The sequence below is a fragment of the Netta rufina genome (genome assembly GCF_964035555.1).
Source record: "Netta rufina genome assembly, chromosome: 8".
Taxonomy (NCBI): domain Eukaryota; kingdom Metazoa; phylum Chordata; class Aves; order Anseriformes; family Anatidae; genus Netta; species Netta rufina.
The window spans coordinates 31,546,129-31,559,699 of record NC_140131.1 but is presented as its reverse complement, the minus strand read 5'-3'; the positions used below and the strand labels follow the sequence as shown (position 1 = coordinate 31,559,699).

The following is a 13,571-nucleotide window of genomic DNA, read 5'->3' as shown; positions in this document are numbered from 1 at the left end:
TTCCTGCTCCATTCTGCATGTCACCAATGCTGCCCCTAGAGAAAGGGCCCAATGCCGGGCAAAACTCAGCACATGAAAGAGAACAACAGTGTCAGTTTTTAGAATACCACAACTTGCAATTGAAATCACACCATCTTTAAAATTTCTAAAATGTTTTTTTTAAGCAGTCAGTACTTGACTTGATAGTTCATCCTGCTTTATAGAAGAAAAGCATTGGGAATACAACTGAGGGGTCATACAGCATGGACACCAAGAAGGCAGGTTTGTGTCTCACAACAGTGGGTTGCTGCTAAGTTCCCTGACAGAGAGCCACAACTCTTTGAAAAGAGTAGAAAAAAAATAGAGGGAGTAAACATGAACACAACCACAAGTTTCAGTGGTTGCTCACAAAATTGAGCATATAGGTAAGAATGAATTTTGCCTCTTGCTAGAGAATCTGAGAGGAAACCTGGGACACAGCAATCACTCTGTATTGATTACTGTTTTATTGTTACATAGTGGTAGTGTCGGTTCATTTACAATTAAAATAAATGCAGATTCATCTAATTAGATGAAAGCTAGAGACCAAACTGAACATTAGCTATCCACGATTGTTTAAAATCTTTCTGAAATGGGGAAAAAAAAAAAAAAACTTTTTTTTTTTTTTTCCCCCTCTACTCCCTTTACTGAAAAGTTCACTTTCAGTGCAAAGTAAATGTCAAATCTAGGTCTCAGGTCTGACAAGCACCTGGAGGGCAGAAGAAAATCAGAAACTTTTTCTGCTACTTAAAAACTTACGAAGAAATGACAAGCAGTTAGCTATGTGTACCATGACTATCGGTTAGCCTACGATTCCATGCAGAATTTACCTGACTCTTAAAACAAACAATTGTTATATATGGAGTGGTAATTTGTGTCAGAAAAATGGTTGATATTAAGAAAGAAGGGGGAGATTTGGGAATGTAGCAATGGGGGTCGGAAAGCCTCGTGGTTGGTGATAACATCAGACTCTTAACGATGAGGTCATCAGGAATGTAAAGAGTTTAGAGGAAACAAAGAAGGGTGATTGAGGCGACGCCCTGCCGTCTGGGGTTGCTTGTTTTCCCCTCTGTTAAGGCACGGAAGTTGCTGGGGGGGTTGCTGGTTAGAACTGTTAACATTTATTGTTTAATGTTATATGATAATAATATTATTAGTGTGATTTCAAGGGTTAACGAAACGCGGGAAAAGCAATCCCGTTTTGTTGCTTTCGGGAACCTTGTTGTGGGCAGAGCACGTGCAGAAGAAGAGGGAGACAGTCGAAGTCGCTCCTGCAGTCTGGAACAAAAGGTTGCTAATGGTGATGGAGAAACCGTGAGCCTTTCACCCACAACGACCACCACGAAGAGAATTATAATATGAAGCGGGGATAGGATATCCATATGTATAGGCGTACTCGGGTTTCTTGTAAATATGTAACAGCAACGTCCTATATATATATATTTGGAAAGTTCGACAGGTGCGTGTGTGTGTTGGTAGAGCATAGACTCCCCGCGCACCCAGCGCTGTTTACTTGCCTTTTATAAATATTCTTTTCTGTTACTAAATTCAGAGTTGAGACTTCATTTATAACACAACGAATTATCTTAAGTAACCACAGCGGAACAAGGTGTCAATCCCCACTGAACACACTTCTAGGAGCAATTCAATATGTATAGTAAAAACAAACCCAAACTATAACTCAACTCCAAGATCCATTGCCAGCATCTCCTTTTCCTGCCTCCTGTGGCTATGGCTTTTTCCATACCAAGCAGCCACTCCCAATACCAAGTTAGAGAGGACCCAGTGAAGGTTGAAGGGTTATCGGGATGCCTGGGAGAAAGGAGGCAGGAGTATTGCCATGGTGGGAGGGCTGGAACAGGACCCTCCAAATGAAACAAGTCCCATTAAGCGGTGTCTGAGCCTCTGCTGTACCAAGGTTTTCTTCCAGAATGGGCTGTGAAAGGCACCTGCTCCCAGACACTAACCTCTCATTCCTTTAAATTTTTATTCCCCCCGATCCATCTTTTTCTCTTTGAATGAATCCAGAAACATATAAGGGTTCCCCATGCACTTTCTCTAAATGAAATTCTACCATCAACTGACTGAACCTGCACATCCTTCTAAAGAAATAACATCTTGTCTTTTCAGAAGCAAGCACACACTGGCTAATGCTCACTCTGACTTGAGAAAGGCTGAGCACCTCCATTTTCCAGGTAAATGCAGTCAGATCTCCAAGTACTTGATCTCTCTCAGTAGGATACCTGTTTTATGCATTTCCAAAACAAAACATTAAGCACCATGGATTACCATGTCTTCTAGGGACTGCTTTTCTATTTTTTGCCTCAAAAGAATAAAATATCTCTCCTCAGGAGACTGCATATTAGCTCTCTGAATGCTAACAGGATGACAGAGACTTCATATGCCAAACAGGCGTGATCTTAGTTATAGCCTGACACTTTAAAGCAGGTTTTATAAAGCCAAAGTAATTCTTTTAGCTGGAAGAAAAAGAAAAAAAAAAAAAAGTTTTGTTATTTCTCCCCTCCCCCTCAAGGCTCCCCCACTTTGTTGTTCTGTCTACAAATGGAAAGAGCTGAAAGTAGACAGGAAAAGGTGTTTAAAACTCTTATTAAAATCATTGCTATAAAAAGCATTCATTCTTGTGGTTTTTCAGGTGTAATCACGGCTAATTAGTAATGAGCTGTTTAAACTATTAAATATAATTACTTTGTTCTGGGGTTATGCAATATAGTTTTCTTACAAAGCAATAAAAATTTTGTAATCTAAATTTACCAAAGAAGCCAAGTTAGCCAAGTTTTATCTTTTGTAGTCCTTATCCAGCAAAGATGAGTTCAATTTTTTTTAATTTTTTTTCAACTGCAAATGGCAGGAAGTACATTTAACTGTGAACTCTCCAAACTGTCAATGAGAAAATCTCCTGTGCTAAATGCAGTGAATATTACGTATGTCCACTCTTATCATGTGGATTCATTGCCACGTTTTCACAACCAAAGGAAAATTGGTTTCTTCTGATCCCAAAGCAAGTAAAGGCTAATGTAAATATTTACAAAGTGAGCTATAATATGTTTATGTGTTTAAATAACCAAGAACAGAGAAACAGCAATGGCATCCTGATACTGGCCAGTAGGTGCAGTTAGCTTGGGTTTGCACCCTGCTTGTGCTTTTATCAGAATGTCAAGTTAATTCAAAGAGAATGCTCCTACCAGAAATTTTAAAAATTCTTGCTATTTCAAACCTCTGGTATTTATTAAAAACAGAAATGATGACAAGAAACATAACGCATTTCATCTCAGAAACAGTTAGGCCAAGTCCTTCAGGTAATTAGAAAATGAAGAAGTATCTCTGTTTCAACTGATCTCAGACAGGTTTACTCAAAGCCAGCGTATCATCAGACAACACAGATGTTTTACACTTCATGAAGATTTCTGCCTGTTAGCTTGGTCACATGAGAGCATAAAAAGAAATCATACCACCTTAGCGACAAAATCAGATTCTTTGCGACCGCATCTCCTATTACATTTCCTAGTCACTATTCCTTTAGGCTTCAGAAATTAAATATGCATATAATATATACATACAGTTATTTCCATATAAAGTTTGAGTCTTGCTTAGAAACAGTGGTATATCTATGCACGCCTTTGGCTGGAATTGTAGCATAAATTATATCACATAATGGAATTTTCCTACATTTCTGAAAGAAAAATGCAGGCTGATCTTTAAAACTGCAGGACTTGAATCCAAAATCAATTAAGTTTTCGTAAATAAATTTAAGCATTCTTGTAAAATTTTTCAAAATAAATGTGAGTTTGCATTCCTGCACTCATTTTGATCACGAGCAAGACAGCAAATCACATTACGTGGAATTCATATCCCTAGTCCCGGACTTGCTAAATAATATAGTTCACATGCACACGTTCCTGCAGCAGCCTCTGTCACTACACTCCTTGGCAAATACATTCCCTGTCATTGTACTTAGTCCTTAGCACTAGCTAGGCATTTTCTGGTTAAGAAATCCCACAAAGCTGCTCAACAACTGCTCAGCAACATCTTGGTCAAATTTTTTCATAATTCATTTTTGCTTCAGATAGCTCTGATGATGAGCACCTGGCCAGCTTAGCCTGAATGCAACTGTTCCCCCTGGGAAGGCCTATCAAAGGAAGTCTGACAGTGTAACTGCACCCCTACCTAGTATTTAGAATTGCCCCATCATCACCTGTGCTTGATGATACACAACAGTGGCATCTATTATGGGAGACTTCTTCCTGGCCCCAGAAGAGATTTTCTGGGAAAATGCTGGGAATGCCTCTCCCACTCCTACCTTAGAGACTGAAAAACTTAATAGGACTTTAAGTTGTTACGAGCTCATGACATTGATACAAGAGAAGTACCAAGCTATAACCAGCACATCCAGCACAACACTGCCCCTCTGCCCTCTTAAACTTTCTGTTGCCGTACCAGTGCTCCCACGTTACCCCTGTGTGACCATCCAGCATGGCCTCCACTGCTGTAAGGGGTGGACAGGCAATGTAAGATCCTTATCCCTACTCTCCAGCAATATCTATCACCAAAAAGTCATGTCTGTTAGAGTGTCTAGGAAACCATATATTTGCTGAATCCTACACGGTACTCTCTTTTCCCAGCCACGTTTTCCTCCCGTCTCATCTTAGTTTGTTAGCTCTTCGAGGCACATCCTTTCTCAAATGTCTAGACGGTTCATAGCACCTTCTAAACACCGCATAAAATTAATAGAAAGGTACTGGATCATTTCAAACCACCAAACAAAATGTTTCTAATTAATAGCATAAGAGCTAACTAGATTTTTTCCCTTTCTTTTTGTATTTTCACTGGCAGAATTCATATTATTAAGTATGTATGTTAAGCACTGCCCAGAAACCCTGCTGGAAACCAGTCCTCCACGTGTGCAGCTCTGTACGGCCAGATACAGAGACCTGGTGCAAAATCCTGAACCCACTGAACTCAATGGTAAAATTCACTACTTCTCTGAAACTCCCAGTGCAGCCTATTTTTTAAATGATGTATCTAAAAAGAGATATCCTCCACCCGTTCTTGTAAGTTCACACAAACCTACAATACACACGTTGTGCTCCTCAGCAGCGCACCACCACAGCCAAATCTTCTGCATCTCAGACAGCTTTCTCTATATGAGCAGTCTGGTCAAATAGTAACAAGAGAAAATTAAACCAGAGTCATGAAATGTACTAAAGTGCTTTTAGGTCACCTAGTACGTTTAACAACCAGCTGCTATGGCTCTGTTCACATTATTTTTAAAACATATAAAGGAACAGCACATTAACCAAGCAGACAGCAGCGTAACAACTGTATGTGAAAATAAGACCATGTGGTCCAACACATCCCGCACTCCTTGCGAAGGGCTCCTTGATTACTGAGCTGATGTGTAGCCAGCATTTTTGTTGTGCAATCAGTATTAGGCCAGACTTTCTGGACACGTGTGTCAGCACTGGCTCTTTCAGGAAGACTCAGCCTCAGGAGTTGTTTGTCAGAGCAAGCTGCTCTTCCAGGCTTAGGTCTGCCACTCCCAGTTTCCTTTGGCACACACTCACTCCTCCAAATACATGACTAATTTGTGAGGAATACGACAACTTGGTCATAAGTAAATATTAAATATTAAGGCTATACCAAAAATCTGTAAAACGAAACCTACAAATTCACAAAAAAAGTGCGTTACAGCAAGAAAGGATGTAACTATGAATAGGAAACTAACCACAGAGAAGTTTTGCCATTTTTTATTGAATGAATCTTTCAGTATGTTTTAAAACTGAAAAAAAAAAAAAAAAAAAAAAAAAAAAAGAAGACTTCAAGAAGACACTACGTTTTATAGGTGCCATGCCTTTTTGGGTATTTCGATCTTGGGCAGCCCTTTGAGAAGCCGGGTATGTGGGCTGCTGACCAACTTCAACTCAGTAAGCGGGGCACAAGTGTGTTGGGGAGCAAGCTCTCTGGGCTAATTACCAGGGCTTTAAACTAGGTTTGACGGGGAAAGGAAGGGGAGCTAAAAGTGACAGAGAAGGGCTGGGTGAAGTTTTCACTGCTGTCACTGTTGAAGATAGTAGGGAAAAACCTCTGAGTTGTGCCATAGGATCATCCGAGGGTTCCTCATAGAAGGTGATGATCTTGATACCCCATCCAGAATTTTCTTTTTCTTGCATCCCTCCAGGGGTAACTGTGCCTGCTGCTTCCCTTGTGCCTGTATACCAGTGCATGGAGCATGGGAAATAAACGGGATGAGCTTGAGATCTCTGTTTGGTCGCAGGGCCACAATCTCATTGCAATCACAGAGATGTGGTGGGACAGCTCACACGACTGGAACACAGTCATGAAGGGCTATGAACTCTTTAGGAAAGATAGGCTGGGGAAGTGAGGGGGTGGGGTTACCCTTTATGTGAGGGAGCAATTAGAGTGTACCCACCTCCACCTGTGGGAGGGTGATGGACAAGTGGAGAGCTTGTGGGTGAGAATTAAGGGGTGGGCTGGTATGGGAGACACTGTTGTGGGAGTACACTACAGGTCACCAGATGAGGAGGAGGAGGAGGAGATAGATGAGGTCTTCTAAAAGCAGCTGGTAGTAGCCTCACGATCATGGGTGCTGGTTCTCATGGGGGACTCCAATTTTCCAGACATCTGTTGGAAAAGCAACTTGTCCAGGTATGCACAGTCCAAACTGTTCCTACATTTCATTGAAGACAATTTTCTGATGCAGGTAGTGGAGGAGCCGACAAGGAAGGGGGGTGCTCCTGGACCTTGTCCTTACCAACAGGGATGGGCTTGTTAGGGATGTAAAGGTCGGGGGCAGCTTGGGATGCAGCGACCATGAGATGGTGGAGTTCAAGATGGAACTTGGTGGAAGAAATAAGGCTAAAAGCAGGATTGCAGCCCTGGTCTTTCGGAGAGACAACTTCAACCTCTTCCAGGACCTGCTTGGGAGTATCTCATGGGCTAGGTTGCTAGAAAGCAAGGGTGCACGCGAGAGCTGGGCTACATTTAAACAGCACTTCTTCCAAACTCAGGATCTGTGCATCCCTAAGAGTACAAAATCAGTAAAGGGGGGCAGGAAACTTGAGTGGATGAGCAAGGAGCTCATCGATAAGATCAAAAGGAAGAGGAAGGTCTATGAAATGTGGAAAAAGGGCCTGTCCTCTTGGGAGGAGTACAGAAGCATTGTCAGGGCCTGCAGGGACGCGACAAGGAAGGCTAAAGCCCACGTAGAGATGAGGCTTGCAAAAGAGATAAAGGATAATATGAAGGTTTTTTTTTTTTAACTATGTAAGCAGTAAAAGGAACACTAGGGATAATGTGGGTCCCTTGCTGAACGAGGGGGTGTCCTGGTAACAGGAGATGCCGAGAAGGCGGAGATACTGAATGCTTTCTTTGCTTCAGTCTTTGCTTCAAGGACTCCCCCCTGGGACTCCTTGACCCTAGAGGGAGGAGAGTCTGGGAAGTGGAGATTTCCCCCCTTGTTGACAAAGGAGTGGTTCAGGAGCGTCTGTGTGGGCTCAACGCACACAAATCCGTGGGTCCCGATGGGATGCATCCACGTGTGCTAAGGGAATTGGCAGAGGTGATTGCCGAACCACTCTCTATCATCTTCGAAAGGTCCTGGAGAACAGGAGAGGTGCCTGAATATTGGAGGATAGCCAATGTCACTCCGGTCTTCAAGAAGGGCAAGAAGGAGGATCCGGGAAACTACAGGCCAGTCAGTCTCACCTCTATCCCTGGAAAGGTGTTGGAACAGCTTGTTCTGGATGCCATCTCCAAACAATTGGAAGAGAAGAAGGTTATGAGGAGTAGTCAGCATGGATTCACCAAGGGGAAGATGTGCTCGACCAACCTTGTTGCCTCCTATGATGGCATCACCAGCTGGGTAGATGAGGGGACAGCAGTGGTAGATGTCATCTACCTTGACTTTAGCAAGGCTTTCGATACTGTCTCCCATGACATCCTGATAGCAATGCCGAGAAAGTGTGGGATAGAGGAGTAGACAGTAAGGTGGGTTGAGAACTGGCTGACTGGCCGAGCTCAGAGGGTGGTGATCGGCAGCGCAGAGTCCAGCTGGAGACCTGTGACTAGCGGTGTTCCCCAGGGGTCGGTGCTGGGTCCGGTCTTGTTCAACATCTTCATCGACAACCTTAACGAGGGAATAGTGTCTGCCCTCAGCAAGTATGCTGATGACACAAAGCTGGGAGGAGTGGCTGACATGCCAGAAGGCTGTGCTGCCATTCAGTGAGACCTGGACCGGCTGGAGAGATGGGCAGGAAGAAACCAGGTGAGGTTTAACAAGAACAAGTGTAGAGTCCTGCACCTGGGAAGGAACAACCACATGTATCAGTACAGGCTGGGGGACGACCTGCTGGAGCGGAGCTCTGAGGAGAAGGACCTGGGGGTCCTGGTGGACGACAGGTTGACCATGAGCCATCAGTGTGCTCACAGGGATCTCCTGGAAAGAGTCCAGCGGAGGGCCACAAAGATGATACGGGGCCTGGAGCATCTTCCCTATGAGGAAAGGCTGAGAGACCTGGGTCTGTTCAGCCTGGAGAAAAGGAGACTGAGAGGGGATCTCATCAATGTATATAAATAACTGAGGTGTGGGAGACAGAGGGATTTGGCCAACCTCTTTTCAGTGGTTTGCGGGGACAGGACAAGGGGTAACGGCCACAAAACTGAGCACAGGCAGTTCCGCACCAACATGAGAAAGAATTTCTTCATGGTGAAGGTGACGGAGCGCTGGAACAGGCTGCCCAGGGAGGCTGTGGAGTCTCCTTCTCTGGAGATATTCAAGGCCCGTCTTGACGCCTACCTGGGCAGCCTGCTCTGATGAACCTGCTTTGGCAGGGGGGTTGGACCCGATGATCTTTCGAGGTCCCTTCCAACCCCTACAGTTCTGTGATTCTGTGATCATGCCAACGATGTCTGCCTGTGCACATGCCCATCACTACTGCCTGCTGACACACTTTGCAAAAGTTCCTTTAAGGTCTCTCGCAGATGCATATGACAGCAACAAGGTTAAGGCGGCTGCAGAGCTTTCTGTTTCCCTGGAGATGGCAGTTTCATGGATGGCTGAGTATCACCACAGCAACCAACTGCAAAAACAGTCTACGGGCTCCTGCCCCATTACTCTGCTGAAACAATTTGTACTACGTGAAAGGCAAGGGCACAAAAGCTGAAAATGGATCAAAGTAAACACTGCTGCTAAAAAGTACCATTTTGTTTTGCTGACTTCAAGGCATCAAATCACAGACTCTGTGTTTTGTTCTAAAATATGAAAGTCAAGTGCCAAGGATTTACGAGGTTGAATTAACTATTCCAGCGTGAAGTCCTTGAGATAAATTCATAGCTCATTTTCCAAAACAATCACTACAAATTTGTGCAAATAAACCAGGTTAAAATGTGCTGTGCTGTACTGTATTACACTGCCCAGGCTAGGACAGCTGTTTCATAAGACAGAAGAGGAAAATTAATTTTAACCCTCAGATCATATAAACAGATTTTCTGACTTACAAATGATGTACTGAAGATAGATTTATGACTTCTTTATTTACTGCTCAGCTGCAAAGATGAAGTTAATTAGTACCAAGCAGACAGGAAATTGAAAATATGTATCACTGCCCTCTATAACTGTTTTCAATCTAACATTATATTTATATATATATAAAGTTATTCTGAATTGCAACAAAAACTAGTATGAATATTATCTTTACAGATCATTGGTGCATACTATCCAGTATAAGAGGTTTAGAATTTCTACTGAAACTCACTTGAAAAAATTTAATTCCAATACATTGGCCGAAAAGAGTTCAGTCAAAGATTAATCCACAAATCCACCTCAAAGGGTGGGACCTAGTACTCTATCACTTCTCAAAAAGCGTTTAGCAATTGCTTTGGGAAAAATCTCCAAGTTACTTTTTTGATTTTTAAGACAAAAGTAAAGAAAAGGTGTATTCTTTAGGCAGAGACTGGGAATTCAAAATGGAACACGTATTTTATCCATTTTTTTTCTATGCTCTTTAAATATTGTGTTACAGACTCGATACCACGCCAGCTATAGTAGATTGCAATGTACAGTTTTCAGGAGCCAACAGCTTCTGGGAGAGAGTTTGCTGATTTTTCCAAGAAAGGCAAATTATGTTCTTATGGTATTACCTTTGAAGGTAATTTTGCCATCCATGCAGCCTTGGCCAGAGACACACCAAGCTTTCTTCTCTGTCAGGCCAGCTCTAAAGGATGCTGCTGCCCAAGTAGCATGTCTGAGCCACACTATCACACAGTGAGCAATGCAGCAATCCCCCCACAACTGCAGTGAGCAACATGGCAATGCCAGGAGAGAGTGGGTTGCTCATTTTATCATAAATACACACCTGTAAGTGGATTGGCATTGCCTGGACCTTCTGACCCATGTTCTACAGATCAACTGAACTGCAATTATAGTTCAGTTGTGAAAATCATGGGAAATATTCACCCTGGCATAATTCCACTGAAACTCATGGCATTAAGCCAGGTCCCATAAGTTATCTAATAAAAACTGAATGCTGTTGTGCAATATTCTGAACTTTATGAGGTACCCCCCAAACTGGAATACTGGGACCACCAAAGAGAGGGGATGAGAACAGAAAGGTTGATAAGGGCAACCCAACTGTGGTCTAGGGCTCATTGCACACTCTTCGGTAAGAAGTACTACCAGAAACCTTTGACCATAAGGTGCTTGAAATCTCTCTTTTTTTAATTTGTCCTGCAACAGGAACTAAAGGTCAGGGTGTGCTGTGCTTAGATACAGTGCAAGCACAACACACAGCTCCATCCCCAAAGAACTTACAAATCAAGACATTCAAGTCCTGCACCATGTGTGTGCCAACATGCCCTAACAAACTATCCTGAAGTATTCATGACCTCCCCAGAGGGTGACCTTAATGCGAAGATGCACTATTAATGTCTAAGGAAAAATGTCAACCCCAATGTTTGTCTCTTAAAGAGGAATAACAGAGTAAAGCTTCCTTTGCCTTGAGTGATGACAGAGCATAACCCCTAAACTTCGGTACCTGCTGCGCTTCGAGCAAAGCAATATATTCTAATGGGCACACAGACTTTGAAAACAAAACAAAAGCCGGGGAGCTTACAGCATATTTAATTGCTATCTGTAGTCTCTCTTCTCCCTCCAGCCTAAGTTCTGGTACCTTTCTAGCCCCAGACATTCAACGACCAAGCTGAGGATTCATGTAACAGGACGGAATTACAGCGCATTTAGATCTCTTCATACGGATTTGTAATTCAACTGGTCCAGCCAATTGACTAAAAAAAAAAAATTACAAATAAAATTAGTGCTAAAACATTACCAAAAACATCACAACAAGATTATGTGGCACGCTGTATGGCACTAGAAAAACTGCTCAGTACCTGGCAACAGTGTCATTTGTATCTGCTTCACAACTGATGTTTTACTGCACCAGTGATAACTTTCTCCTCAGAACTGCAAGGGTAAGCAACTGCACTGTAAGTTTTTACTGGAAACGAAGTCACTGAAGAGTCTATTCAGAAAGCACAACAGCTCATACAGCATCAGAAAGTTCTGAAAGAGATGTTGTAAATTAGTGCTTCTAATTTTCTGAAAATGTTGGATCATTTCTGCCCCTAGCTCAGCCACATAACTTATCTTTAGACAAAAATGCAGCCTGCTCATTTCTGGTGTTCCAAAGTTGTTATTTTACGCAGAAGCTGCCAAAAGTAATCACATTATGTTAGATGTTAATCATTTATGCAAATACCTAAGTAATGCAAAAACTAAGTAATGCAAAGCTATCCCAGAAACAAACAAAAAGACTTGGCAAACAGGCAGGACAGTTATTGAAGTCCTATTTGCACTAGCAAATGGTATTACTTCCACAGTGCAGGAGTAACAAAAGTGGAAAAAGGAAAGCTAGTTTATATAAAGAAAGGTATTTGAAAAGACAAAGGGCAGCAAGTCATACTTGCATTAATGCAACTATTTCTCCAACGATTGTAAAATTATAACCTAAAGAGGTTATCATACGTTTCACTTACAGACTGTACATGTGTCAACTGCCTACTTTAACTTCCTTTACCTGCATAACACAACATCCAGCTTTCCCTGTGTGTATGCATCTCAAACCAGTTTTTGTCTTCAACATTATCTCAACTCTTTATATAGTTTGGAGAACCAGAGAGCTGTAAAATGAGTTTCAAAAACTTCTGGCTGCAACAAATAGAGCAGAGAGTCAGTCTCTGTGCAAACATCTGTACTTTGCTCTGCCAGCTACAGTTAATCTTCAGATGCTATCCCTGTTGTCTTGGGCACCTGCGGAACAAGGGCTGCTCACAGCAACCAGCCCCCACTGTTGGTGCAATGGAAAACCCGTGCCCACCACCACATGGGCTGGGACCCCTGTGCCCATTCCTGCTTTGACCCTAACTAGATGCTTGGGCTCCTAAAGATTAAGTGAAACCATCTGTGCCATCTGCCCTTCCACAATGCAGTCAGGCTTCCCAGCACTTGAAACCTGAAAACAAAACATCTCGCTCAGCTTTGCATAAATCAGTAGATGTCAATACTGTTCACATGCTGTATAATGAATCTCAAGGGGAAAACCCTCCTTTTATACATTTTGTGGGAAAATTTCTTGTCTTTAGATCTAAGGACACAAGATCCAATCCTGCAAACCTGAAGTACAGCATCTGCTTAATGTTGTCCTATTCACAAAATGCTATCACATCAGACTTGCAAGTTTAACAATTAAGGTACAAAGTGCGTAGAAATAGGAAATGTTTCCCCAGATAATATTCTGCTCTGTACCTACTTGTACATAAATGTGTTTGTTTTTTTTTTTTACCTTTTCTTCGGTGAATTACCTGGGCTGAAAAGTGAAATCTGATTTCCTACTCCTCTCCCTTTCCCCATCCTGAAACTATTATTGAGTACTTGCATTAATGTTACCTAACACCATTATAAAAAAAGGTAGGGGGGAGTCATGGGGGGTTGCCATGTTGGAGGCTCTATGAGCCTCTAAAACCCAGCTCCTGTCCCAGAGAAAATGCTTCTTACACGAATAAAAGATCAAAATTATGACAGGACCTTTTTCCTTAAAGGCATCTGGGGCATTCTGAGCAAGTCTACACAGATTTCTCCAGGTAGACAGAAGTTCCTGTAGCCTGTATTTTTAGCAACTTAGATGTGTGCTAGGCACCCACCTAGAAGGTGCACCATACCACAGCAATGCATTAATGCAGCTGATATACCTTGCCTCTCACCAGGTCTTATTAGTCATAGTATCAAATTAATCCAGGTTCAAAGACTCGGTGTCAGCATTCTCTCATCTCTTACAAGCTCTGAGTGTAGACACAGCAAGTTCACCTCAACTGGAAAACACCATGCAGACTTCACATTGCACACAGTGTTCTAAGAACATCATGGCAAAACTGGAATCAGAACAGTGAATTTCCAAATCCGAGTGGAAATCCTGAACAGCTGAACAACTTATTTTCTGCTATTTCAAAAGCTGCAGGTGGAG

The 13,571-nt window shown here is 42.5% G+C and overlaps 1 protein-coding gene across 2 annotated transcripts in view; it reads right to left on the bottom strand.

Annotated features, from left to right (window-relative positions):
* Positions 1-13,571, bottom strand: part of TGFBR3 (transforming growth factor beta receptor 3) — a 127,834-nt gene that overhangs the window by 53,457 nt on the left and 60,806 nt on the right. The gene's annotated exons all lie outside the window — the stretch shown is intronic.